The 27,929-nt window shown below is 36.7% G+C and overlaps 1 protein-coding gene and 1 pseudogene across 3 annotated transcripts in view; both read right to left on the reverse strand.

Moving 5' to 3' along the window:
* BTBD9 (BTB domain containing 9) overlaps nt 1-27,929 on the reverse strand; it is a 502,020-nt gene that overhangs the window by 456,397 nt on the left and 17,694 nt on the right. The window lies entirely within an intron of this gene.
* Nucleotides 6,340-27,929, reverse strand: part of LOC141489201 (uncharacterized) — a 38,638-nt pseudogene continuing 17,048 nt past the window's right edge.

Here is a 27,929-nt window from a genome sequence, read left to right on the forward strand (position 1 = left end):
CTGACATTGCTCTGATTTTGGTCAATTTACATTTAACAATTATGTTATATTGAACAATTGAAGGGAATATGCATCTGATCTGGGGGCCTATATTGCCAAAGGGGGCCGTCAGAAAATATCAAGACAGGAGTTCTCCTACTCAAGGTAACCTGGAAAAGAGCAGAAAGGCTCAGCTTCCCAGGCTTGGAGGGGTGATCCGCCAGAGCGAAATAACTTCAGCCTCCCGGAGGCAGCCCCAGAGTGCTGGGAGTCTCAGCTCACAGCAGCGGGGGAGTCTCCTGAGCTGCACCCTGGGGAGCACTGGGCACAAAGTGGGGGAACAGCAGGGGGGGGGGACCTCTGCCAGAGCAAGCACGTGGAGCCCAGCCCTCAGGGCACACAGCCAGCAGCTTGGTCTTTCCCCAGCCCTGATCCAGGAAACAGAAGCAGGTAGAGCCCATAAGCAGGAGCCCCCAGGGCATGAGCCCATTGAGCTGAGGGAGGGTAGTGAAGAGAGACTGCAGAGCTCTTCTGTCCTCTGCCTCTGGAACAGGACTCTGGGGCTCTGACCACATTCAGATCCTGATCGCAGTCTAGGCCCCCCCATAGAACAGCAGGGCCCCTCCTCATCTTGGCCCGTGGCAGAGAGGGAGGTGCTTATGGTCATTCACAGACCAGGAGGGAGGACAGAGTCTCACACACTGAGACCCTTGTGGGAGTGTCCCAAAAGCTCAGGAAGCACCCCAAAACCAGGCTCAGGCTGGGAAAATGAGCAAGCAGAGAAATAAGAGGAAGACCACTGAGAAATATTTTGCTCATGAGCCCAAGAAGGATCAAAATACTCAGTCTGAAGATGAGGAAGCACAAGCTCCTGCATCTAAAGACTCCAAGAAAAACAGAAATTGGGCTCAGGCTATGACAGAGCTCAAAAAAGACTTTGAAAATCAAATGAAGGAGTTGAAAGAAAAACTGGGAAAAGAAAGGAGAGAGATGCAGGAAAAACATGAAAATGAAGTCAACAGCTTAGTCAAGGAAATCCAAAAAAATGCTGAAGAAAATAGCAAGCTAAAAACCAGCTTAGGTCAAATGGATAAAACAGTTCAAAAAGTTATTGAGGAGAAGAATGCCTTAAAAAGCAAAATTGGCCAGATGGAAAAAGAGATAAGAAAACTCTCTGAGGAGAACAAATACTTCAGATAAAGAATAGAATTCAGGGAGATTGATGAATTTACCAGAAATCAGGAATCAATACGTCAAAACCAAAAAAAATGAAAAATTAGAAGAAAATGTGAAATATCTCATTGAAAAAACAACTGATATGGAAAACAGACTTAGGAAAGATAATTTAAAAATTATTGGAATACCTGAAAGTCATGATCAGGAAAAGAGCCTTGACATCATTTTCAAAGAATTACTACAGGAAAATTGCCCTGATGTTCTAGAAGCAGAAGGCAAAATAGAAATGGGGAGAATCCACTGATCCCCACCGAGAAAGAGATCCCAAAACACCAACCCCTAGGAATATTATAGCCAAGTTCCAGAACTCCCAAGTCAAAGAGAAAATATTACAAGCAGCCAGAAGGACACAGTTCAAATATCATGGAGCTGCAGTCAGGATCACACAGGACTTAGCAGCAACTACATTGGAAGCTCGTAGGGCTTGGAATATAATATACTGGAAGGCAAAAGAGCTTAGAATGCAGCCAAGAATGAACTACCCAGGAAGGCTGAATGTCCTCTTCCAGGGAAAAAGATGGGACTTCCAATGAACCAGGGGAATTTCAAATGTTCCTTTTGGAATAGCCAGAACTGAACAGAAGGTTTGATCTTCAGATACAGGACTCAGGTGAAGCAAGGAGATTGGAGGAGAGGGGGGAAATATGAGGGACTTAATGAGGATGAACTGCATGTATTCCTGCATAGAAAAATGACACTGATAATACTCATATGAAACCTCCTCAGTTAAGAGAGCAGGTAGAGGGAGCTTTTATAGCTGAAGCACAGGAGAAAGCTGAATTCGAAGATAAAATATGGTGTAAAAATGGAGTCAATAGAAAAAAAGGGAAATGTAATGGGAGAAAGAAAAAGGAGAGGGGGAATAGGCCAAGATATTTCGTATAATAAGAATTTTTATTATTACAATGAGCTATTGCAATGATATGGAAGGGGGAAGGCAAGGGGGAATGAGGGAACCTTTGCTCTCATCAGAGATGGCTAGGAGAGGAAACAGCATATATACTCAATGGGGTATAGGCATCTGGAGTAAGAAGCGGGGGATCAGGGGGAAGGGGTGGGGATGTGAATAAAGGAGGAGAGGATGGACCATGGGGGGAGAGTGGTCAGATATAACACATTTTCTTTTTTACTTCTTGCAAGGGGCTAGGATTGGAAGGCCTGTCCAGGACCATAGGGCTAGGTGGATTCTGGGCCTAAGGGGTGGTATGGGGGCTAGGTCTTCTTGGCCCTAGGGCCAGGGATCTGTCTGCTGTGCCACTCAGCTACCCTACAGCAGAGTCAGAGTGAAAGGAGAGAGAAAATACAGTACATGGTAGTGGAGAAATAAGAAAGGAGGGAGATGCGATCAGCAATAGCAACGTTGGAAAAATATGTAAGTAACTTTTGCGATGGACTTACCATGAAGAATGTGATCCACCCATGACAGAGTTGTTGGTGTTGGAACAAAGACTGAAGCACATTTATTATTATTATTATTTGGGGGAGGGTGCAGGGCAATTGGGGCTGGGTGGCCTGCCTGGGGCCACATAGCGGGGTGATCTTTGGGCGTCTGAGGCCGGATTTGGACCTGGGTGCTCCTGACTCAAGGGCCAATGCTCTGTATGCCACCCAGCCACCCCTACTATTATTACTATTTTATTTTATTTTGGGTCTTTTTTTTCTTCCTTTAGGTTTTTGCAGGGCAGTGGGGATTGGGTAGCTTGCATGTCACACGGCTGGGTGATTGTTGGGTCTATGGGGCTGGATGTGGGCTCGGATGCTCGTGGCTCCAGGGCTGGTGCTTCATCCATTGCGCCACCTGGCCATACCTACAATTATTACTATTATTTTTTTTATTTTAATTTTTTTCTCTCCCCTTTACTTTATCGCCCAAGCAAGTCTATATTCATGGGGGGAGGGGTATTTAGTTTACTCTTAAACAAGAATACTTTATTAATGTAAAAAAAAAAAATTTGTACAAAATGAGAATAAAAAATAAAATTTTAAAAAAATATCAAGACAGGAACAGCTAACATTTTCTTAATATTAAAAAACTAGACAGATATTTCTCCTTGAACAAGAGTAAATATGGAAGTGTTTCGCCAAAAGATAATAAAGATGAGGAAAGGAGAAGAGTATGGGTATATGTGTAGCATGGTGGTCTAGGAAAGAAATAATGGGTACAGAGATTTATGCTTTCTCTAATAGATATGACAATAAAGGTAGTGGATAGTGGATCGATGATGATGATGATGATGATGATGATAATGATGATCCTCTCAAAATTCCAAGTCATTATTTATTTCATAGGCTGATGTGAAAGAAAAGAGTGGAAACTAATACAGAAGAAGATAAAAACTAATCCGGATGATGATGGACAGAGAGAACTATGTATTCTGAAACTGAAATGGTAGAAGAGAAGACCCTAGAAGGAACCCTAAAATCCTTGCCTACTTGATTCTAGTGATACTGCTAACTGGGTTAGCAACACAACCAAAGTGATAAAACTTTTATGACTACAAGAAATAGATGACAACAAAGGGTACAGGCAGTTACTACTTAGAATTGACATAATTAACAGCATGACATGGAGGATGGTTGAGTAATTCCTTTGCATTCTGTTCCTACAAGAATGTAAGATACAAGAAAACAAATCAGAAACACCAATAACCCAACTACTGGAAATGCTTCAGTACAGATGGAGTTCACCATTAAAGTGAGCAAATCATGGCAGCACTTGAAATGAACTGAACACACAAATATTTTATTATTTACCAGAAATATAGCATAATAAAATTGGAAATAGATCTTAGCAGTGACATATTTTAATTTTGCTTTTTAAGCAACCATAACTTCAGTTCAAAGTCATGCATCATAGTGTGGATCAATGTAGGAGCATTTTAAGGAATAACTTCATCCTTAGACTTTTTTTATATGAAAATTTAAATGAATGAAAGAGAAAAGTTGAATTAAAGTCACTAAAAATCTTAACATAAATTCTAAAAACTATACCTAAAAACCAAAAGGGAAAAAAATAGTCTCAAATGATTTTGCAAAGAAAGACACAGTCAAATTTAAATTATTTTAAAGAGTCCTTTTTGAATAACACGAATTCATACAGCACAACTCAAACCAGCAGACCAATTATACCCAAAACAAAGTAACTTTAAAGGCTGCACTGACAGAAGATAAAAAAGTCTCAGCACATATTATCTGTGAGTAGTTTCCACATTAAGAACATCAGGAATTAAAGTAGAACTAGCAAGGACAAGTCTCAAACATCATCAACAGCAGGGGAACAGAGGACTAAACATTTTCTCTTATCCTCACAACCTTTCAAAATTCTCCAAAATAGAAATTATGTTTCAAATATAAAGTAATTTCATCTGCCTCCACAGTCTATAATAAAAGAAACAGAAAACAAGTCAAAAAGAAGCAACAACCTAAAGCCTAGCTAAAACTTTCTCAACTCTCCTCCCCCAGAATGACTCTGCCTCCTTCCAATGTCATTAAGATCTAAGTTCCAAACTGCAGAAATTTGGAAAACTGCAGTGTCATGGCAGCATTCTGTGTACAAAAGATGAGATGTACCTGGCTTGAAATAGCTCTCAACTTCCCTGCCTCCATACTCCCAATATTTTTCTCAAAAATGAAAACTTCAAAAACCAGAAATAACCCAGGTTGCAATAGCACCATTTTAACAAATGCTGTTCTGTACTGTTGGGCAAGAGAATGGGGGAAAAGAAGGAACAGGGCATAACACTATGTGAGAAGTTGTGCAGTACTCAACTACACTTGAAGAAAAGAGCACAAGCTCCAGCTAGGGTCAAATCTGTCCCCCCCAAAAGGGAAGAGATGAATTGTGAATTATGCAGCACCAAGGTTTGGGATTTGAATCCCTAAGGCAATCATCACGAAAGGAGAGGAAGTCAGAAAATAGAGAAGTAGGAGGGGAAAAAAAAACTGAAAATCCAATGACCCTGAACATAAGCAAAAAAACCCCAATAGATAAAACATGAAAAGCTGAAGATATGGCGTTCAGATTTGGTAAATGAATCAGCTTATCTTTGAATAATACTAAAAATCAAAAGAAAACCATCCAACTTGATATAATATCACATTCTATGGATTTTGAGAACTAGGAACCACAACATGCTGTTCCTGAATGGTTTAAAAGATATCTGTGTAATATAAAAGCAGAATGTGTGACTTGTACAGCAGAAATAATTGCCAAATCTGTGATGAATCTGCGATGGCAAGTCTCACCAAAACAAAAACAAAAGGGAACGGGAACGTCTGATTGAGAATGCAAATTCACAGATGCTCAAAAAACACTTATTTTTCTCATAAATGAGAAACAACTCTAAGACCACATTGAAATAATATAATAGGAAGAAGAAACTGCAATGTGCCTCTCTCAATTATGGATAAACCTGATAAACCTAACAGAAAGATGGACAAAAGGTAAAATATAGAGCTGAACAAATGATAGAGAAACTAGAGCCTATGGTATCTTCTAAATGGGACTACAAAATTTTTTTTTTATTTCTCATGAAACTTTTTAAGTACAGAACTTTTTTTAAGTACAGAAACATTACAAAAAAAAATAGGAAAAAAGGAAGAAGTACAACATAAACCAAAGTGCAACACAAATAGTTATTGGTTCAGAGACCACAAGTAAAAGAACAGAGACTCAAATGTTAGTCTCTGTTAACAATTCAACTTTATGGGGCAGCTAGGTGGCGCAGTGAATAGCACTGACCCTGGAGTCAGAAGGACCTGAGTTCAAATGTGATCTCAGTTACTTAATCACCTAGCTGTCTGAACTTAGGCAAGTCACTTAACCCTTGCAAAACACAAAAAATAAAAAAAAATTAATTTTAATGAGTGGGTCAAAAAATGTCATGGAGACATTTGATAATGTGAAGGAAAATTATAAAGATGAAATAACACTGGAATTTCTGGGATTCAGGTAAAGTAGTTCTATCTCTGTTATAAACACATCTTAATGAAAAAGAATGAATTAATATGCATTTTTAAAAATTAGAAAGTGAACAAAAAATTGAAATCCCAAAAATCTATAGAAATGATAAAAAACAAAACTAATTCTTTGAAAAGATAAAAACTGAAAAACCTATAGCTAATTAAAGAAAAGAAAATCAATAAAATAAAAATAATAAAAGTGAAATAAATCACAAAAAGACCAGAAGAAAGTAACTAGAACTCATTTCATACTTATAGACTAACAAAATTGAGACTATAAAAAAAATGCTTTAATACCCAAACTTTCATAAAACTTGCAGAGATCTCAAATAATCCAATTTCAGAAAAGCAAAAGAATTTAGTGAAAGGGAATTTTTTTTTAGTGGCAGAGACTTTATTTACAGAAACAATAACAGCTTAGTTCAGATGAATTATTTTTTGGAATTTTGCATTTCAAGATTGACAGAAATTGTTCTAAGTCACACATTTAACTGGTCCTATGTCGACTTGAATTAGATGTTTCTCGATCCTTGGAATGATAATCTTTACCAAAGCTTCGGGACTTGTGTTTGTGCCTCTTCTTAGACCTGCCTTCAGAATGCTCATCGTGGTGGTGTGAGCGCTTTTCAGAGCTTCGGCTTCTGTCCTGATGCTTGCTCTTTTCCTTCCTTCTTTTAACCTGACTGCTAGAGATGCTTGAGGACTTCCTATGCCAAGGTTTATCCTTCCTTGAATCCCGTCTTGAGGTCTGTGTTTTCTCAAGCTCACCTTGGGAAAGCACAGGTGAGTCACTTACATGTTTACAACTTTCTTGTTGGTCTGGACTGGAACCTTTCTCAAGGTCTACAGTGGCAGATTTCCCAAAGTCAACACCTTCCTTTTCCTTTCTGATCTTGTGTCTGGATTCTATGGAGGATGATGCAGACATATCCTGTTGATCCACATTCATTTTAACATCTTTATCTTTTTTCTTCCTTTTTCTATCTTTTTTGTCTTTTTTATGCTTTTTCACAGGCACCTCATCTTCAGAAGATTCAGATGAAGCAGGAGGTGGGGTTTTAACCCCACAGCCCTTCTCCAGAAGTGTCTTGGTTACATCATCCACATTCTTGGAATCCTTGGGGGGCCTGTAATTAGCCACATGATCCACCCAGATAATTCTCCCTCTTATCTTGATTCTATTAAAAGTGTCAACAGCCAAAATTTTGCTTCTCTGATCCTCATAGCAAAGAAAACAGAATCCTTTGGACTTCCCAGTCTTCTTATCGTGTACAAGATTAATATTAACAATTTCACCGTATTGAGAAAAAAACACAAATGATATCCCCTTCAGTCAATTTATATGGGAGTCCTCCCAGGAAGACCCAAGCGCCAGGACACCTTGTCGGCCACCCCTAGCTCCGCCACCAGCTCGTTCAGCTCGCGGATGAGCTTTACCTTGGTCAGGGCACCTGCAAGCCTGAGGCAGCTGAGCAGTCCCAAGCCCAGCCGCCTGCCCCCGGGCCTTTGCCAAGGCACCTAATCCCAGCAAACACAAGGTTGCCTACTTCGAAAGGGAATTATTAAAGAAAAACTAATGCAGAAGAATTCCAAGGAGGCTTCAAACAAACTTTTAAAGAATAATTAGTACCCACACTTCACAAAAAAAAAAAAAGCCTCAAAAATTGAGGGGGGAAAAAAAGCATCCTACAACAATCATTTTATAAGACAAATGACAGTCCTAATAATTAAAACCAGGGAAGGATAAAATACAGAAAGAAAACTATAGGTCAATATCATTAATGAAAACTATGTTCAGCAAAATCCTGTCAAACGAATTACAGCATCTAATCCAAAAACTCAATCATTGTGACCAAGGTGGATTTATACTAGGGATGGATATGAAATCAACATAATTAGCCATATTAAAGTCCCCAACACCCAAAATCATTATCTGAACATATGGACAAAAGACTTTTTGACAGAGTAGAAAACTCATTTATGCTAACAACAACAAAACCCTATGAAATACAGGCCTAGAGATATTATAAAAAAGCATCTATCTAAAAAGCAAAAGCATCATATACTATGGGAATTACATTTGAAAATTTTCCAATAGATAAAGGAACAAAGTAAGAATGCCCACTCTCTTAAAGTGCAGCATAAGAAGAGAAAGACATTAGAGGTATTAAGACAGGTAAAAAAAAAAACAGACAAATTATATCTTTTGCTGATAATATAACAATATTCTTGGAAAATCCTAGCAAAGATGCTAATTGAGGCAATAGTTTCAGTCTGACACAATAAATCCTTAAAGAGCAACCAAATTTCCAATAAATATAGGAGTGAAGCAAAGATGTCTGCTTTCTCTTCTATTATTCCATACAGTCCTGGAAATGCTAGCAACAACAATAAGATAAGAAAAAAGAAATTAGAGGAAAGAAGATAGGTAAAGAAAAGATGGGGCGGCTAGGTGGCACAGAGGATAGAGCACCAGCCTTGGAGTCAGGAGTGCCTGGGTTCAAATCCAACCTCAGAAACTTAATAATTACCTAGCTGTATGGCCTTGGGCAAGCCACTTAATCCCATTGCCTTGAAAAAAATCTTAAAATAAATAAAATTATTTACTGATGATTTCTTGGAAAATAAGCAAAGATACTAAATGAGACAATTAATAGCGTCAGCTAAGTTGTAGGTTAAAAAAAATTCTCCAAAATTAACAGTATGTATATGTAACAATAACAAAATAAAAGAAACTATGCTAGAAAGGGAAATCTCATTACACATAACTACAAAATGAAGAAAATATGTAGGAATCAATTTCCCAAAGTACAAAAAAAAGGTAAAAGTACAAAATACAAAGATACAAAGTACAAAATAAAACCAGCTATAAAGACTCCTTAAGAAGATAAAGAATAACTTAAATAACTAAAGGAATATAGAGTGTACAAGGCTAAGCCATGGCATTACAATAAAAATGAATATATTCTCAAAATTAATTTTCAAGTTTGATGCTGTAACAAAACAAATTACCATAAGGTTATTTTACAGAATTTGATAAAATATTAACAACATGCATTTGGAAAGACAAATTTAGCTGGAATATATCAAGGCAATTGTTGCAAAAAAGAAAAAGGAATAGTGTTTCTAGATCTCAAATAATATTCTAAAGTCCCAGAATCAAAACTATTTGGTATTGGTGAAATGAAAAGTGTAAAGCTCTTAATGTGTGAAACATTATATCTGTTTAAGAGATAGAGAGATGCTTTGTTGATTTGGAGACTCATCTGATTTTTAAAAATATGGCTATTTAAAATCAAGGATGGGGGGCAGCTAGGTGGCATAGTGGATAAAGCACCGGCCCTGGAGTCAGGAACACCTGGGTTCAAATCCAGTCTCAGACACTTAATAATTACCTAGCTGTGTGGCTTTGGGCAAGCCACTTAATCCCATTTGCCTTACAAAAACCTAAAAGAAAAATCAAAGATGGACATAGAAATGAACTAGTCTAATCTCTTACTCTGCATATGACTTCTTAAAGTATATTTGCACAAGAGATGGTTGAATTTTGTTTTCTACCCTAATGTCATTATTTTGATTTGTTGGATTATTTAATATAGTCCCATTTAAATTTTTGAGATTTAGGTTTATATCTTTAATTTGGTTCTAAAATTGGTTTGGTTTTGTTCTGAATTAGGATTTTTCCCTCTCTTTCCCCAGTAATTGGTCTGTAGCTCTGTCCCCCCTCATTGTCAAGTCCCATAATTCTGCTCCCATTTGTTGTTCCTTTATCAAATTCTGGAATTTTGCAATTATTAATTTTTTCATTTCTTTCTTTGAACATAAAATCCTCCTTTTTTAAATTTTATTTTTTAAATATTTTCAGTGTCCTTTTCTCATTCTCTATATTCTATTCCCTTTTGCTATCCTTGTCTTCTTTTTTATTCATAATCTTTTTTTCATTCTTTCTTTGGTCTCTACTTATCAAGAAATTAAAACTTTAAGGTACCTATTTTTAATTGCAATTTCTTATACTATTGCCTTGTAGATCTATTGCCTTACAGATATACCTCCTCCCTCTTTTTCTTTTATGCTCCACTCTTAGAAATACCATTTCCTACATGATATAGAAAGAAGTACTGAACCAGGGTAGAAATCTTCCTATATCACTGATTATACAAATCATTACTATTCCTTGCCTTCCTTCTACTCTTTTGTATGTCATTTGCCCCAAGAGCTTAATTCCTCTTCTCCTGAAACAAGGTGCTTATCCATGGAGGTATAACATTTTTACAGAAGTAGTGGTCTTCCTAAGCACCATTACATTAATACTCCTTGTAAGGCCTCCATCTCCCCTTACAGAAAATGTTTCTCTCCATAAGAATGGGTAGGAGGGATACCCTCATACCACTGAAATGACATTTCCTCTGGTATCTCCCTCAATTTCAATCCCTTCTTTTGCCACCTTCATTCATCTTCCTATAGGTTCTCTTCTTTCTTTCTTTCTTTCTTTTTTTTGCAAGGCAATGGGGTTATTAAGTGGCTTGCCCAAGGCCACACAGCTAGTTAAGTATTAAGCGTCTGAGGCCGGATTTGAACTCAGGTACTCCTGACTCCAAGGCCGGTGCTTTATCCACTGTGCCACCTAGCCGCCCCAAAGGTTCTCTTCTTCTGAGAAACTATAGGAGTTATTTTTCTCTCATTATTATCCTTGGACTTGATTATGGTATACTGCACTCCTCTCTCTTAATCTGCTCTTTCCTTTTATGTGCCCTCCCTGCATCACCTCCCTCCTTCATTCTTTCTCCAAATACTGCATCACCTGTGAGGATTTGTAATGTATTGTGTTCATGATACTTTAGTTGTCCTTTAACCATCACTTACTTCCCTTATTTGAATTCTACGTGCACTTGTGTATGTTTAAAAAGAAATCTCTTAAGCAGGCCACAGACCACCTAGCAGGAAGCCACCTCACAGCTGCTACCAGATCGCTCACCCCAGGGAAGGTTAAGAGGGCAGGGGGAGATTCTCAATGTCTGATAACCCTCTGGTGCTCTGTCCAGAGCCTGGTCACAGTCTGAAGCCCCCTATTTCCATAAAAGAACAGGGACCCTTCTCACAGCTCCAGGGCAGAAGAGTACACTTATGGTCATCCACAAACCCAAAACACAGACCAGGAGAGAAATCAGAGCCTCTCATAAGACATTGAAGGAACTAAGGTCCTTGCAAGGGTGTCCAAAAACACTCAAAAGTTGGGAAGCACCTCTAAACCAGGGCATTAACTGGGGAAATTAGTAAACAAAAAAAAAAAAAAAAAAAAAGAATCTGATCATAGCTAATTACTTTGGTCTCATGAAGGATCAAAACACACTCAGAAGATAACAAAGTCCAAGCTTCTGTATCCAAAGCTTCCAAGAAAAAAGAGGAATTTGTCTCAGGCTATGGATGAGCTCAAAAAAGATTTTGAAAATCAAGGGAGATAAAGGAAAAATTGGGAAGAAAAATGAGGGCAATGTGGGAAAATCATGAAAACCAAGTGAGCAACTTGGTCAAGAAGATCCAAAAAATATTGAAGAAAAGATGCTAAAAACCAGTTTAGGCCAAATGGAAAAAGCAGTCCACAAAGCCAAAGAGGAGAAGAATGCCTTAAAAAACAGAATTGGCCAAAAGGAAAAGGAGATATGAAAGCTCTCTGAAGAAAACAACTCTTTCAAATGTAGAATAGAGCTAAAGGAGGCTGATGACTGTGTGAGAAATCAAAAAGCAATAAAACAAAACCAAAAGAATGAAAAATTAGAAGGAAATGTGAAATATCTCACTGGAAAAACAATTGAACTGGAAAACAGATCCAGGAGACACAATTTTAAATTGATTGAAGTTCCTGAAAGTTATGAATAGGAAAAGAGCCTTGCCTTCATTTTTAAAGAATTTCTATAGGGGAAATTTCCCAATATCCTAGGGTGGAAAGTAAAATAGAAATTTAAGGAATCCATTGATCACTTCCTGAAAGAGATCCCCCAAAAATAACTTCCAGGAATATAAGCTAAGTTCCAGAACTTCCAAATCAATTAGAAAATACTAGAAGCAGTCAGAAAGAAACAATTCAAATATCACAGCACTAAAGTCAGGATCATTCAGGATTTAGCAGTATCTACATTAAGGGATCGTAGGGCTTAGAATATGATATTCCATAAAGCAAAAGAGCTCGGATTACAACTGAGAGTCAACTATCCAGAAAAACTGAACATCCTCTTCCAGAGGAAAAGATGGACATTCAGTGAAATAGGAGAATTTCAAACTTTCCTGTTGTAATGACCAGAGCTGAACTGAAAGTTTGATCTCCAACTACAGGACTCAGGTGAAGCACAGAGAGGATGGAGAGAAAGGACAAATTATGAGGGATTTAACGATACTGAACTAGTATTCCTATTTGGGAAGATAATACTGATAACTCAAATGAACCATCTCAATTACTAGAGTAGCTAGAAGGAGCAAATATAGATAAAGTGCAGAAGGGAGCTGAAAATGAAGGTATATTATAAAAATGGACTCAATTGGTGAAAAAGGAATGTACTGGGAAAAAGGGAAAGGAGAGGTTAGAATGGGCTAAAATGTTTCATGTAAAAGAAAAAGATTAAGCATTGAAGTGGAAGGGGAGAAGGTGACGGGAAATGAGGGAGCCTTCATTCTTATCAGAACTGGCTCAGAGAGGGAAACAACATACATAGAAATCTATTTTATCCCAGAGGAAAAAGGAGAGGAAGGGGGCTGGGGCAGGCGGTAGATGACAGAGAAGAGGGAAGATCTTGGGAGAGGATAGTGAGAAACAACACACTTTTTTTGTTTTCTGCAGGATGGAGTGGTGGGGTGGCTTGCCTGGGTTTATGTGGCTGGGTGGTTGTTGGGTGTGTCAGGGGAGGGATTTGGGCTTGGGGCCTCTTGACTCCAGGGCCTGTGCTGTGTCTTCTGCACCACTCAGCTGCCCCATACATAACACACTTTTAAGAAGGGATGAAGTGAAAAGAGAGAGAAAATAGAATAAATGGGAATAGGGAAGGAGGGAAGGAGGGATGGAGGGAAATACAATTAACAATAGCACCTGTGGGAAAAAAATATTGAAGCAACCTCTCTAATGGACTTATGATAAAGAATGTAATCTACCCCAGAGACAGAGCTGATGGTATCTGAACACAGACTGAAGTGCAATTTTCTTTTTTTTCTCACTTTATTTTTCATGAGGGTTTTTCTTTTGGGGGAGGGGAGATTACGTTTGGTCTTAGAACAATACTATTTTAGTAAATAAATGAATAAAATTTTCCAAAAAAGAAATCTCTTAATTGTAACTGTCATTTCTTGTAGATAACTGAAGGTACCTTTCTCTTCCCCCACCCCACCCCCACAAGGTAATTTATTTCATTATCTATGCCTTGCTTGGTTGCTGTGTATGTTTACTTCTGTCTGAAGAAATTAAATGGGAACTCATATGATAGAATTTCTATTGCCTAGGGTGCTTAATATATAGTTTTAATTCTTTCCCTCCAATGTAATTCTATAGACCTTTATGCAGTCTGATTTCTTTTTTTTTTAAGGCTTTTGCAAGGCAAATGGGGTTAAGTGGTTTGCCCAAGACCACACAGCTAGGTAATTATTAAGTGTCTGAGACAGGATTTGAACCCAGGTACTCCTGACTCCAGGGCTGGTGCTTTATCCACTGTACTACCTAGCCACCCTATTTTAATTGTTTCCTAACAATATTTGCCCTTCATTTTCTTTTTTCTTTTAGTTTTTTTAAAAATAAAATATTTTGTTTAGTTTGAGTTTCACAATTTCCCCCCCAATCTTGTTTTCCTCCCCTCCACCACCACCACAGAGGATAGTCTATTAGTCTTTACATTGTTGCCCTTCACTTTTGAAGTCCACAACATCAGGAGGTGATGCCATAACAAGTACATGAACTGGATTTGAGTAAGAGGGTGCTGTGCCCTAAGTCACCAGCCTCACTTTCTCCTCCAGAGTCATCTGGGTCCAGTGGCCAGATATGAATCAGAATTCCTAGAGATGATCCTAGATGCAGGGCAATCAGGATCAAGTGACCTGTCCTCAAGGACACACAGCTAGTAAATATCTGAGGCTGGATTTGAACTTCTGTCTTCCTGACTCCAAGGCCAGTGCTCTATCCACTAGACCATCTAGCTGACGCTAATTATTTTCCTATTTAGCAGGGGAATGAATTATCAGTATTGTCACCAGTCCTTCCATCAGACCATTCTTTTCATAACTGATGTCTCCCTCCACCAATAGGTGCTCATTACCCCTATTAGGACATGAGCTTCTTTGAATGTAGGGGTCATTCTACACTACTATTGCTACTAACTACTACTATTACTACTACTACTACTATTGCTGTTGCTGCTGCTGCTACTACTGATGATACTACCACCACCACCACCACCACTACTACCACTGCACCACTACCACCACTATATACCTTCAAGAAATTAAGGAAGCCAGGGAGGCTAGGTGACACACTGAATAGAGCACCAGCCCTGGAATCAGGAGTACTTGAGTTCAAATCTGGCCTCAGACACTTAACAATTACCTAGCTGTGTGGCCTTGGGCAAGTCACTTAACCCCATTGCCTTGCAAAATAAAAAAAAGAAATTAAGGAAGTTTTAGTCTTGCCTACAAAGAGAAGCACTTCTGGGTTAGTATCTCAACAACTTTGTCTCTTAGAATTACCACTGAGTTTTAGTACCACATAATATGATTTATCATATATGTTATTTTTGCACCAAACTACAAGTTTAGCCTTTGCACTTGACTCCAAAGAAATTTCTGGCCATTTGGGGCTATAAAGAGTATTAGTGAGAAATAATGCCAAAGATCATGATTCATCTCGAAACCAGAATACACATGCCCAAACCATTCTATTATTTAAAGTAATTACTAACAACATCCAAAAATCATGACTTTGTCCTTTTTTTCTATGGAAAGATGGAAATGCTCAATAATGGAAGGGACTATGGAAGGAAAGGTACACTAATGCATTAATGAAGCTAATACTATAAATCAGTAGAATCATTCTGGAAAGCAATTTGGAATTATGCAAATAAAGCAGTTAAAATGTCAGTACCTGTAGGTTGAGAAATAGCTAAACAAATTATGGCACATGAATGTAAGGAAACATTAGCATGCAATAAGAAAGAATAAGATGACTAGAGAAACACTCAAAGGCTCAGATAAACTGATAAACTGTGAAGTAAGCAGAATCAAAAAACAATGTAACTACAAGAACATAAACAGAAAACGACCACCACAAAAAAAGAAATGTTGCAAAATTACAAGGAACAGATGTAAACTCAGAAAAGAGATAGAAGAAAATTGAGCTGTGAAATGATGCATATATAATTTTTTCAATGTATTGGCCAATTGGGCTGATTTCTCTTTTTTCTTTTAAAAATTTATTTGTTACAAATTCTCTGGGATGGGGTGGGGAAAGGGATTTGGATTAATTTTTAGGTAATGTCAAAACAAAAATTATCAAGAGTTTTAAAAAATAAAACTTGAAAGATTACAATGTTTTTTCATCCATAATAATTTTTCCCCATATGCAAGTTTGAATGATCTTTTTCTCTGTCATCATACTTTTGAAGTCTGATGTTGAGGTAGCTGGGTAAATCAAATTTTGAGTTTCTCCTTATTAAGGTTTTTGTGAATTCTATTAGTTAAGTATCTTGTTTTTGACAGCTCTGGGAAATTTCTCATGGTATTTTCTGAAATATAGTGAATCAATTCATTATTTCCCAGGATTTTGGTAATTCTGATCCTAATAATTTCTCTCCTTGACCTGTCTGTCCTCTTTATCACTTAAATTTTTTTTTTATTTAAGGCAAGGGGGGGAAGAAGTGACTTGCCCAAGGTCACACAGCTAGGCAATTAGTAAGTGTCTGAGGCCATATTTAAACTCAGATCCTCCTGACTCCAGGGCTGGGGCTCTATCTACTTCATCACTTAGCTGCCCCCCTCTTAATCTGTTTATCTGAATTTATCTGAGGCTTTTATTAGCTTCCAAATCTTGTTATTTTCTGAGCATTTAAAAAATTTCATCTTAATTAATTGTGATGTTGTCTTCCATTATGCAAGTCAGCTTTTCCTTTACTTCCTCTTGGGTTTTGTTTTTGTTGGGGGGGGGAGTTTTGTTTGTTTTTTTGCTTCAATCAATTCTTTTAATTCCTAACATGAGGTTTTTCTTTTGGAGGGGAAAGGCTAAATTATTTACTTCCTTCAATTTTTTTTTTTAGTGTTATTACATTGTACAAAAAAATTTTGTGACTTCTCAGAAGCACATCCAGATGGTACAGTGGATAGAAGACTCTGAACAAGTCACAACCTCTGCTTATCTGTTTTCTCAAGTGCTTTAATAAAATATGCTGCTTTGGGGCCGCTATTGGTACGGTGGATAGAGCACTGGCCCTGGAGTCAGGAGTACTTGAGTTCAAATCTGGACTCAGACACTTAATAATTACCTAGCTGTGTGGACCCCATTTACCTTGCAAAAACCAACCAACCAACCAAATAAATAAATAAATAAACAAAAATATGCTGCTTTAACAGCTGCTACTAAGCATAAAAAATTCTGTTTGCTTCCTAATTTTTATAGAACTGTAGACAAGATTTTAGAATTCACCACATAGGACTCAGTGACAACAAATTAAACTATGCTGCTTTAACAGCTGCTATTAAGCAGAAAAAATTCTGCTTGCTTTCTAATTTTTATAGAAGAACTGTAGATGTGAATAGAGCACCGGCCTTGGAGTCAGGAGTACCTGGGTTCAAATCTGACCTCAGACACTTAATAATTACCTAGCCCTGTGGCCTTGGGCAAGCCACTTAAACCCATTGCCTTGAAAAAAAAATCTTAAAAAAAAACTGTAGACAAGAGGATTTTAGAATTCACTACATAGGACTCAGTGACCAACATAATCAAGTGCTACATTCTACCAGTGTTGCTTTCTGTCAGATCTGTGAGATTTCATAGAATTGCCTCTTGAAGAATGTTGCCATTGAAGATATAATTTTAAGTTGTAACACATCAGAAATTACCAACTCTGAAGAACAGAAGTAAAAGACATTCCTTCAAGTGGGGAATAGCTTAACAAACTGTGGTATATGTATGTCATGGAACACTATTGTTCTATTAGAAACCAGGAGGGATGGGATTTCAGGGAAGCCTGAAGGGATTTAAATGAACTGATGATGAGCAGAACCAGAAAAACATTGTACACCCTAACAGCAACATGGGGGTGTTGATCAACCTTGATGGACTTGCTCATTCCATCAGTGCAACAATCAGGAACAGTTTTGGGCTATTTGTGATAGAAAATACCATCTGTATCCAGAGAAAGAATTGTGGAGTTTGAACAAAGACCAAAGACTATTACTTTCAATTTATTAAAAAAAAAGTTATCTTATTATGTAATTTTGTTATCTCTTATACTTTATTTTTTTTCCCCTAAGGATATGATTTCTTTCTCATCACATTCAACTTAGATCAAGGTACACCATGGAAACAATGTAAAGACTAACAGACTGCCCTCTGTGGAGGGTAGGGGGAGGGAAGCAAGAATGGGGGGGGGGGGATTGTAAAACTCAAAATAAATAAAATCTTTCTTAAAAAAAAGAAGTAAAAGACATCATCAAAGAATTGTATAGGAAGAAGAAAAAAAAAGTCTGGTCATGGATAATAAATAAACGGTCTGAAGATTCCAATGGTACCCTTGCAAAGTCAGGATAAGGTAAGCAAGGCTGTGACAAGCTTAAGAGAAGATATGAACCAAAGTGGCAGGGAATAGGTAAACATGGAAGGAGCTGAAATATGCTCTAGAGAACTCCCTTAATTTAAATGATTATTACAATCTAATCCTATATACCACAATACTGATTAATATTACATCTTTTGATATTTTTAATCCTAGTATTTTAATCTAATTTAAGTCTCCAATTCTAACCTTAATTTCTTCTTTCCTCATTTATTGTCTTCTGAGTACATGACACTTTCTTGAAATTAACTTTTACAATTAGGAAAGAACTTTAAAGGTGGTAATCCATTTCCCAACTCTCATTTTTCAAATGTGAAAGAATATTAACCATCATCCAGTAGCTTTTATATAGGCCACAAAATATTTCACCCCAGCTGTAAAACTGGACAGAGGAAATAGGTTTTGTTGCCTTAATTAAGATTTATGATAATAGGGACGACTAAGTGGCGTAGTGGATAAAGCACCGGCCTTGGAGTCAGGAGTACCTGGGTTCAAATCCAGTCCCAGACACTTAATAATTACCTAGCTGTGTGGCCTTGGACAAGCCACTTAACCCCGTTTGCCTTACAAAAAAAAAAAAAAGATTTATGATAATATAATAATTTTTAAATGTTATTTGCCAAAATGTTTCCTAATTAATAAAATATTTAGCACTTAATTCGTTAACATGCTTGGAAAATATTACACAACCTGACAAACATATTTATTATGTGTGGGGAAGCTAGGTGGAGTCAGGAGGACAAGTGTTCAAATTTAGCCTAAAATACTTGACACTAACTAGCTATGTGACCTTGGGCAAGTCATTTAACCCTGACTGCCTCACATATAGGGTCATCTCAGTCATCCCGATACGTATCTGGCCACTGGATGATGGCTCCAAAGGAGAAAGTGAGGCTAGTGACTTATAGTATTCCCTCACTCAAATCCAATTCAGGTGCTTGTCAGAGCATCCATGATGCCATGGTCCTCTTTGAGAATGAAGGACAAACATCATTATTTACCGTATGTTCACAGTCAATAACCTATGAAATGTCTTTTAAGAACTGCTCTAGACTAAGCCTACAGAGACCCTAAATGAGCTAGACACCCTGAGGTTCTGCAGTATTGTTATCCTGACCAAAGGTTGGTTATCCCTTCTTGTAAAGTTGCCATTCCTAAACCCAGGTTCCCTGATAGCAGTACTCACACCTTATTTCTCATTTGGTTCCTCACACCTTATTTCTCATTTGGTTCCTCTGATACACTATCTAAACCAGAAGTCTTCTTTTTTCAGAAGTTTATTTAAAGGAAGATGATTGAAATGTACAAAGTACAGAAATTTGTTTAAGAGGGAAAGTTATATAAAGGTATAAATAACATAAAAGAGAAAAGACAATAAAAAGTAGACATATAAAAGAATAGAAGCCAGCCAACAAAATTACCATGTCTAGAATAATGAATGAATAATGAATAAGTCCCCATAAAAAGACTTTCCAAAACCTAGAGCACCTTTCTTTGATAGCCCCCTTTGGTAACAACCCAAAACAAGAACAGCAACCTATCTATACCCAAATTTCTCCCCACTAATCCATCTTCTACTCAATTACCGAAGTGATGTTTCACAAAGTTTAAGTTTTACCATATGACTCAGTAAATATGAGTGAACAATTTTCCAGGATCACATATTAATTCCTTTGGCATTTAAAACTCTATAATTTGATCCCTCTCTGCCTTTTCAATCTCTTGTTTTATTGCCTAGTCAACTAGCTATTTCTGGTACATTCTTTATAAACTTTGTTTGCATGCCCTTTGCATTTGGCTTCTCATATCTAAAATGTTCTCCTTCCTCATTTAAACTTCTCAATTTTCCTGGCTACGTACAATATTCAACTAAAATCCCACATTGTGAAGATTTTTTTTTTAAATCTCCAGAAATGGTGGCTTAGTGCTAGTCATTCCAGGGAATTTAAAGTTTCTTTTTCTACCTACCACACCACAGATTATTAAGGATAAAAGTTCTACTCTCCATTATAAAAAGAATTCTAGTTTAAAGGGCATTTCCAGACCCAACAATATCACTTCAGAAAGAATAAATCTAATCTAATTACTAGATTACGAATCTTCTACCACCCTCAAACACAACCAAAAGAAAATAGTAAAATGGAATAAAACCAAGAAATACAAGTAGAAATCTAAGCCAAAGGATTCCATCTTCCTCATAACAAAAAAATCTTCCCTTCTTTCCTTGAAGACTTATAGTTTTAGTGATTTCCAGTGTGGTATATGAAAGAATATATATGGCAGTAAGAGAATCTGGAATCGGAAGCTCTACTACTCACTAGAAAAACATCAGGTGTAGTTTAAAAAAAGCACCAAATTGGTAGTTAAAGAGTTTTCATTCAAAATCTAGCTTTCCTACAACTACTTGTGTGCCCTCAGGTCTCAATTTCCTCATCTGAGATCTCTAAATCTTCTTCTATTCTTAAATCCTGAAGTCTTAAGATTTATTGTATTAAAGAAACAAACATTTAAGTTCTTACAATACATCAGGCAATATACTAATAATGATATAAAAGCAAAAACAGTCCCTATCTTCAAGTAGCTCATGTTATAGTAGGGGAGACAACATAAAAACAACTAGGTACATATAAGATATATACAAGAGCGGATGTAAAGTGATCTCAAAAGGAAAGGTCTCTTGAACAATGTGGCATTTGAGTTGAATACTGAACGTAGCCAGGAAAATTAAGAGGTACACATGAGGAAGAAGAGCATTCTAGCTAAGAGAAGCTAAATGCAAAGGCATGCAGACAAGGTTTAAAACAAACTATGTACCAGGAATAGTTAGTTGGCTAGTATTGTTGGATCATAAAGTACAGTATGTGTAAGGGAATAAAATATGAGACTGGAAAGGCAGAGAGGGATCAGACTATAGGGAGCTTTAAATTTGAAAGGAATTAATATGTGATCCTGGAAAAATTCACTCATTTCTACTGAGTAGAGAGAGGGTCATATGGTAAAACTTAAACTTTATGAAACCTCTCTTTGGTAACTGAGTAGGAGATGGATTAGAGTGGTGAGAAACAAGAAGACCAATCAAAAAGTTATTAACTCAAGCAATATGCATCGCCTACATATACTATGCTCTGTATCACCCTAACATTAAGTATTTCTTACATACTAAGAGTGTCCAGGAATCAGAACATTCTCCATATATATATTTTATGTATTTATATGTTTTATATATTATATATTTACAAATTCATTTTTGTTTTAGTAGTTAAAAGCCCTTCGCAATCTAACTTTTCAGTTTTATTTCTCACTATTCACCTTCAAAAAGAAATCCAGCTGACCTTTACTGCTTCCCATCTATAGTACTCTATCTGGACATCCATCATCCTAGAATGTAGTAGAAAGGGGCAGCTGGGTGGCACAGTGGATAAGAGCACTGGCTTTTGAGTCAGAAGTTTGAATCTTGTTTCAAACACTTGACACTCATTAGCTGTATGACTTTGAGCAAGTCACTTTAACCCTGATTGCCCCACACCCAGGGCCATCTCTAGTGGTCCTGATTCATATTGGGCCACTGAATCTAAGAGGAGAAAATGAGGCTGGTGACTTAGCACAGCACCCCTTCACTCAAATCCAATTCAGGTGCTTGCCATGGTACCACTTCCCCGATGTCATGGTCTTCGAGAACAAAGAACAAACATCATCACCCTAGAATGCAATCTTTTCATTTAAATCTTTCTCTCTTTCTAACCTTTAAATCTTCTTTCTATATGCAGTTCTTCTTAATGGATAGTACCATGGATTAATTTCCTATTCAAATATTTGGATGTTTTAGCTAAATTTATGAATTAAATTGAGAAATAGCAAGAAAGTCAGTCTGATTCAAATGACAAAGGAAGTAAAGCAATAAAAGGCTGGAATGGTAGTTAAGGCTAGATTGCAAACTGTACCATTGGAAAAAGGGGCCACACCAATAATGCCACAGACAATGAAATAAAATGAAGATAACCCCTGAACTACCTACCTTCCAAAGCTATTCTTGAAAGGATTAAATACAAGAACTTATATCATGTAATTTAAAATCAACACAAAGTTGGATGGGACAAGTTAAAAAACCAACTCCATTCCTCAGATTCCTATGGATACAACCCAGAAACTAAACTAGAGTCCTAAGCAGTGCTGCATCCTAGTCTACCAGTCCTGTCCAGTCCAGCCCCCACAGCCATCACTGTGAAGAAACCCCTATTCGCCACCAACAGTACAATGTGTTGACCAACTACCACCAACCTGCTGATAAACACAAGAGTCTGAGGAGAAACAAGTAGCACTTCTCCCTACCTCCCCCCACACAAAATAACCTTGATACCATCTAGGCCCTCATAGACATCATGGCAGCAAGCAACCTATGTGAAGATGCAAGCTGATATGACTTCTGCTGAAGCCACAGCTATCAAAAACCCAGAAGAAAAAAGTTCTCTCAGCACCAAAGTCCTTGGCACTATCAAAAAGTTCAACATTTGAAACTCAAACAGAAGATACAATATCATGTGCTTTACTGCTATACCCTAATGGCCACGGAGACATTTTCCCTCTTTCATCTGAAACTACCTCTGTGTCTTATATCCCTCATTAGAATGTGAGCTCCTTAACGGCAGACTTTCATCTATTTGTTCACCTACTGTTATATATGATAAGCCCTTCGTGTCTTTTCATTCATCTAAATGAGTAGTTATTATTTTTGCTGGATCTAACCAGTAGACTTTAATCATTACTTTATCACTAAAAGGAAAGTACTTCCACCTATTCCATCCTGATTTTCTAAGGTTGCAGTATGTATAAAGCAATCTGAGGGAGAAAATATTTTATATTTATTTTCTCCATTTTTCCTAGTCTACAAGGTTTAAATCTAAGTAAATGTTTAAGAAGTCACTATCAGAATCAGGAAAAACTGTCTTTCATGGATCCAGCTGTGTGCTGAGATAAACTATGTGATTAAAATGTCCTTCCTGACCATACCCAAAGTGCAACCTTTGACTAGAATCCTCCTCACCTCTCACCCAGAATATAATCAATACAAATCCCAGATACATTTCCTGAATGCCAATAATATAAAGTGCCAGATACAGAGTTAGAAAGACTCATCCTTCCTCATGGCCTCAAACATTTACTAGCTTTGTGACCTTCAGCAAGTCATTTAACTCTGTTTGCTTCGGTTTTCTCATCTGTAAAAATGAGCTGGAGAATGATATAGTATACAACAGTATCTCCACCAAGAAAAGCTCAAATGGGGTCATGAAGTGCCAGACATGACTGAAAAGACTTTTTAAAAAATCTATGCATGGTACTGCCCTCCAGAGATATAGTAACAAAATCTAAAAAGTCCCTACCCTCAAGGAATTATCAATTTTACTAAGGTTACCTCAGTCACTGCCCCTTTTTAGTCTACCTTCCCTGCCAAAACTATCATATTCATAAATTTCTTCCATAAAGTCTCAGGTTTTAGAGCTTATAAAGACCTTGAAGATCTACTTCAAATACCTAATTTTTACAAATGACAAATCTCAGGTCTATAAAGATGAAGTGACACACAAATAGTATGTGGCAGAACCAGAATTTAATTCAGGTCCAATGACTCCAAAACCTGTTTCTCCATCATACATTAATAACCACATTTCTGCAGTAATAACTAAGCACATTAATAGAGTGAAACCATGAAAACAATTATTGTAATAATGAAAATGGAAAGACTAAAACTCCACTAAAATAAAACTCAATGCTAAAAGTATCTGTAATGAACAATTTTGGTCCCAGGAGAGATAACCACCCTCTTTCCTTGAAGAAGTAGAGAAGTATGGAGATGGAATGTATATGGTGAGAAGCAGTTATTAAGTCACTTGTTTCTGCCTGTTTTTGTTACAAGTGTAAGTTAGCTGAATTGTTAAGAAGTAGGATGAGATAAATATCTGAAATGACAAATGCAAAACCAAGACATCAAAAAATGGTTTTTATTTTCTCCAAGTCAAGTAGTGACCATATCCTTTACCTGTTCTTACTATTTTGTTCCCTAGGTTTCTTACATTCCTTACATGAAAACTGCTTTAATGTCTCAATATTTTTTTTGCACTTTTTACATATACTTATTATCTCAAATGAGATATTTATGAAACATTGTGCAAAGTGTTTGGCAAACAGTAGGTACTTATTAAATGTTTATTACTTTCCTATCTGTCTTGCATTTCACTACTAAATTGTACAATAAAAAAAAATAAATCCTTCATAACAAATATACATTAGTTCAGCAAATCGTGCCACGACCACAAATGTAGGATTCTGTCTAACATTTTAAGCCCAATACCTCTCTGATAGAGGTAGGGAGGGAACCTTGATCTTTAGACCTTTGGTCTTGTGATTGCATAGATTGGAGTTCTATAGTCTTTCAAAGTTGTTTTACTTTATAATGTTGCTGTCTGTATACATGACTTCTGCTTGCTTCTCATCAGTTCATGGATTTTTCCCAATTCTCTCTGAAATGGTTCATTTCATTTTTCCCTATAGGACAAGAATAAATATTACATTAATTTTTATGCAATGTTTAGCTATTCCCAAATAGTTGTGCATCCCCTTATGTTTCCAGTCTTTGGATAATATGAAAAGAGTTGCTATAAATATTTCTGTACATAAAGGTCCTTTGTCCTTTTATTCTTTGTTATCTTGGGAATATATATTGGGAATAGGTATCACTGAGGCAAAGAGTAGCCTAAGTTTAGAAATCTGGGGGGGGCGGGGGAGATGTAGTTTCAAAGTGCTTTCTAGAATGGATATTTCAATTCACAATTCCACCAACAGTTCACTGATATGACAGTTTTCCATGCCCCATTAATGTTCCAGAATGCTCCCTCCCTACTTCTTTCCAAATTATCCTGTTGGGAATTAATTTTGCTTGAGATGCAATTACTTTTTGCTTTTCCTTTTCTTTAATTCTGAGGGTGAACATTGAGAAAGAAAATGAAAATCCAAAAAAAGAAAAGAAAGGAATTTCACTGACACATTTTTTTAAAGTGCACGGGAACAAAAGGAAGGCCAGAAAGAATCATAAACAAGTTGGATACTTTTTAAAGTTATGTGTCTTTATTATATCATTTGTGTAATCCTCTTTTTTGTTGTAATGTGATGATATGATATTTGTCCTTCATTCTTGAACAAGACCATGACATCAGGGAGATGATGCCATGACATAAACATAAATTAGATTGGAGTGAAGGGGTGCTGCACTAAGACACCAGTCTGGAGCCATCTAGGTTCAGTGACCAAGATATGAATCAGTATAACTGGAGATAGTCCTGGATGTGAGGCAATCAGGTTAAGTGATCTGCCCAAAGTCACACAGCTAGTATATGTCTGAGGCTAGAACTGAAAGATCCTCCTGAGTCACATCTGGCACTCTACCTAATGCATCATCTTGTCCCAAAAGGTCTACGTGCACACTTAAGCTTTAATAATTATCATTACCTATTACTAATATGTTATAATTTTATGAGTTTTGTACAGTGAAAAAAACACAGGACTTTCATTAAGAATTCAGGAGTATGGGACAACTAGGTGGCGAGGTGGATAGAGCAAGCACTGGCCCTGGAGTGGAGGACCTGAGTTCAAATTTGACCTCAGATACTTAATAATTACCTAGCTGTGTGACCTTGGGCAAGTCACTTAACCCCATTGTCTTGCTAAAAAAAATTCAAGAGTATCCCCAATTGATGACAAATGGTCAAAGGATATGGAAAGGCAGTTCTCAACAAAGAAATCAAAGCTATCTATAGTCATATGAAAAATTGCTCTAAATCATTATTGATTAGAGAAATGCAAATTAAAGCACCTCTGAGGTACCACTTTACACTTCATAGACTGGCTAATATGCCTAGAAAGGATAATGATCAATGTTGGAGGGGATATGGGAAAACTAAGACACTAAAGCATTGTAAGGGCAACAAAACCGTGCCTACCCTTGGATCCAACAATACCACTACTGGGTCTGTAACCCGAAGAGATAATGAAAAAGATATTCATAGCAGTTCTTTTTATAGTGGCAAATAACTGGAAATTGAGGAGATGTCCATCAATTGGAGAATGGCTGAACAAATTGCGGTATATGCATGGGATGAAACACTATTATTCTGTAAGAAATCATGAGGGACAGGATTTCAGAAAAGTCTGAAAAGATCTGCATGAATTGGTGCTGAATGAGATGAGCAGAACCAGAAGAATATTATATCCACTAACAACAATATGGGGTGATGATCAACCATGATGGACTTGTTCATTTCAGCAGTACAATAATCAAAGAGAATTTTAGGGAACTTGTGATGGAAAATACCATCCAATTCCAGAGAAGGAACTGTAGAGTTTAAAATGAAGACCAAAGCTTATTATCTTTGATTTTTCCAAGTTATTTTATTTATTATGTAATTTTGCTATGTCTAATGTTTTCTTTCTTCCATTTGGATCTGATTCTTCTCAACACATTCAATTTTGATCTATGTTACAAATTTAAAGCCTTTATAAGATTTGCTTTCTGTTGGGGGTTAATGGAAGGGAAGGGAGAAAAACTGTAAAACTCAAAAGACTTGCAAAAAAAAGATTAGTAAAAACTACCAAAGTATATAGTTGGAAAACATGAATAAAATATTTTTTTTAAAAAAGAATTCAGAAGTAATCCTTTTTTCATATGAAGTTCTGGGAGTTCTTCAATCATTCCTATTACAAAGACCATTTCTAATAGTAATGTTAACAGCATATAATTACATAGAATTTGAACATTTACAAAGTAGTTATGTTTTTATGCAACAACTCTATGAGGAAAGCAATGAAATAGCTCATTATATTAATGACAAATGGTAGAACAGAATATTTAAGGGATCTTCCCCCGCACAGCTAATGAAACAATCTCCTGGTTATGAGTACTTAAACATCCTGGTCAGCCTTTCTTGAAAGTATTCTAGTTTATCAATGTCCATGTTAAACTGGGCCACATAGAATTAAATAAAATTGCCTGACCATGTATGACCAGAATCCAACTCTTCTGACAAATCTTTCCATTATATCATTGTCTTTCACATCAAAGGTAAGCATATTAAATCTTAACACTTAGAGAAAAGTGCAGTATATGTGACTTAATTCATTCAAACTTGTATTTAGTGGAAAAATAAAGTCATTTTATCTTTTGTCCAAAGTACCTCCTGAACCAGTTATAGATATTTCAAAAGCAGAGGGCTAAAGTTAGAACCTCTATTACCCCAATTATAAAAAGCTCTCTTCTCCTTAACCTCTCCTTATCCCTGTATAAATCACAAATCATAGAGGAGCAAACTATCCCATCCCCAACTCTCTCATTCCTACCCTCCTCAACCAAATCCTACCCATGTCCCACTGTGTCCTCTCAAATGCCTCTTCCATAATTACCAAGCTTCTCTTTGTCCTAGGCCATTTTTTCTTCATGCTCCCTCCACAAAGGTCTTAAATAAGACCTGGCACTTTCTAATAACAGTGCTTCCCCAGACACTGTATCCAGCACTTGCTTCTCTTACAAATCCTGACACAATGGTCCTAGAAGGATATTTCCAAATAGATCTAGATATATAAGGTCACATTATAAACAAAATAAAGAAAATGTTAAGCCCAAATAAGGGAGAATCATAGAAAATAATATTGGTCATTTTGATTACATACAATTTAAAAGTTTCTGCACAAACAAATCCAATAAAACCAAGATTTAAATGGAATAAATTATCTGGGGGGAAATCTGAAACAAGTTTCTCTGGTAAAGGCATCATTTCCAAAATATATATACATTAAAAAACTGATTCAAATTTACAGGAATAAGAGTCCATTTCTTAATTGAAAAACTATCTTAAGGAACAGACAGTTCTAAAGAGAAAAGACCCAATATACATATAACAATATGAATAA

Source organism: Macrotis lagotis, chromosome 5 (assembly GCF_037893015.1).
Source record: "Macrotis lagotis isolate mMagLag1 chromosome 5, bilby.v1.9.chrom.fasta, whole genome shotgun sequence".
In the NCBI taxonomy this organism is placed as follows: Eukaryota; Metazoa; Chordata; class Mammalia; order Peramelemorphia; family Peramelidae; genus Macrotis; species Macrotis lagotis.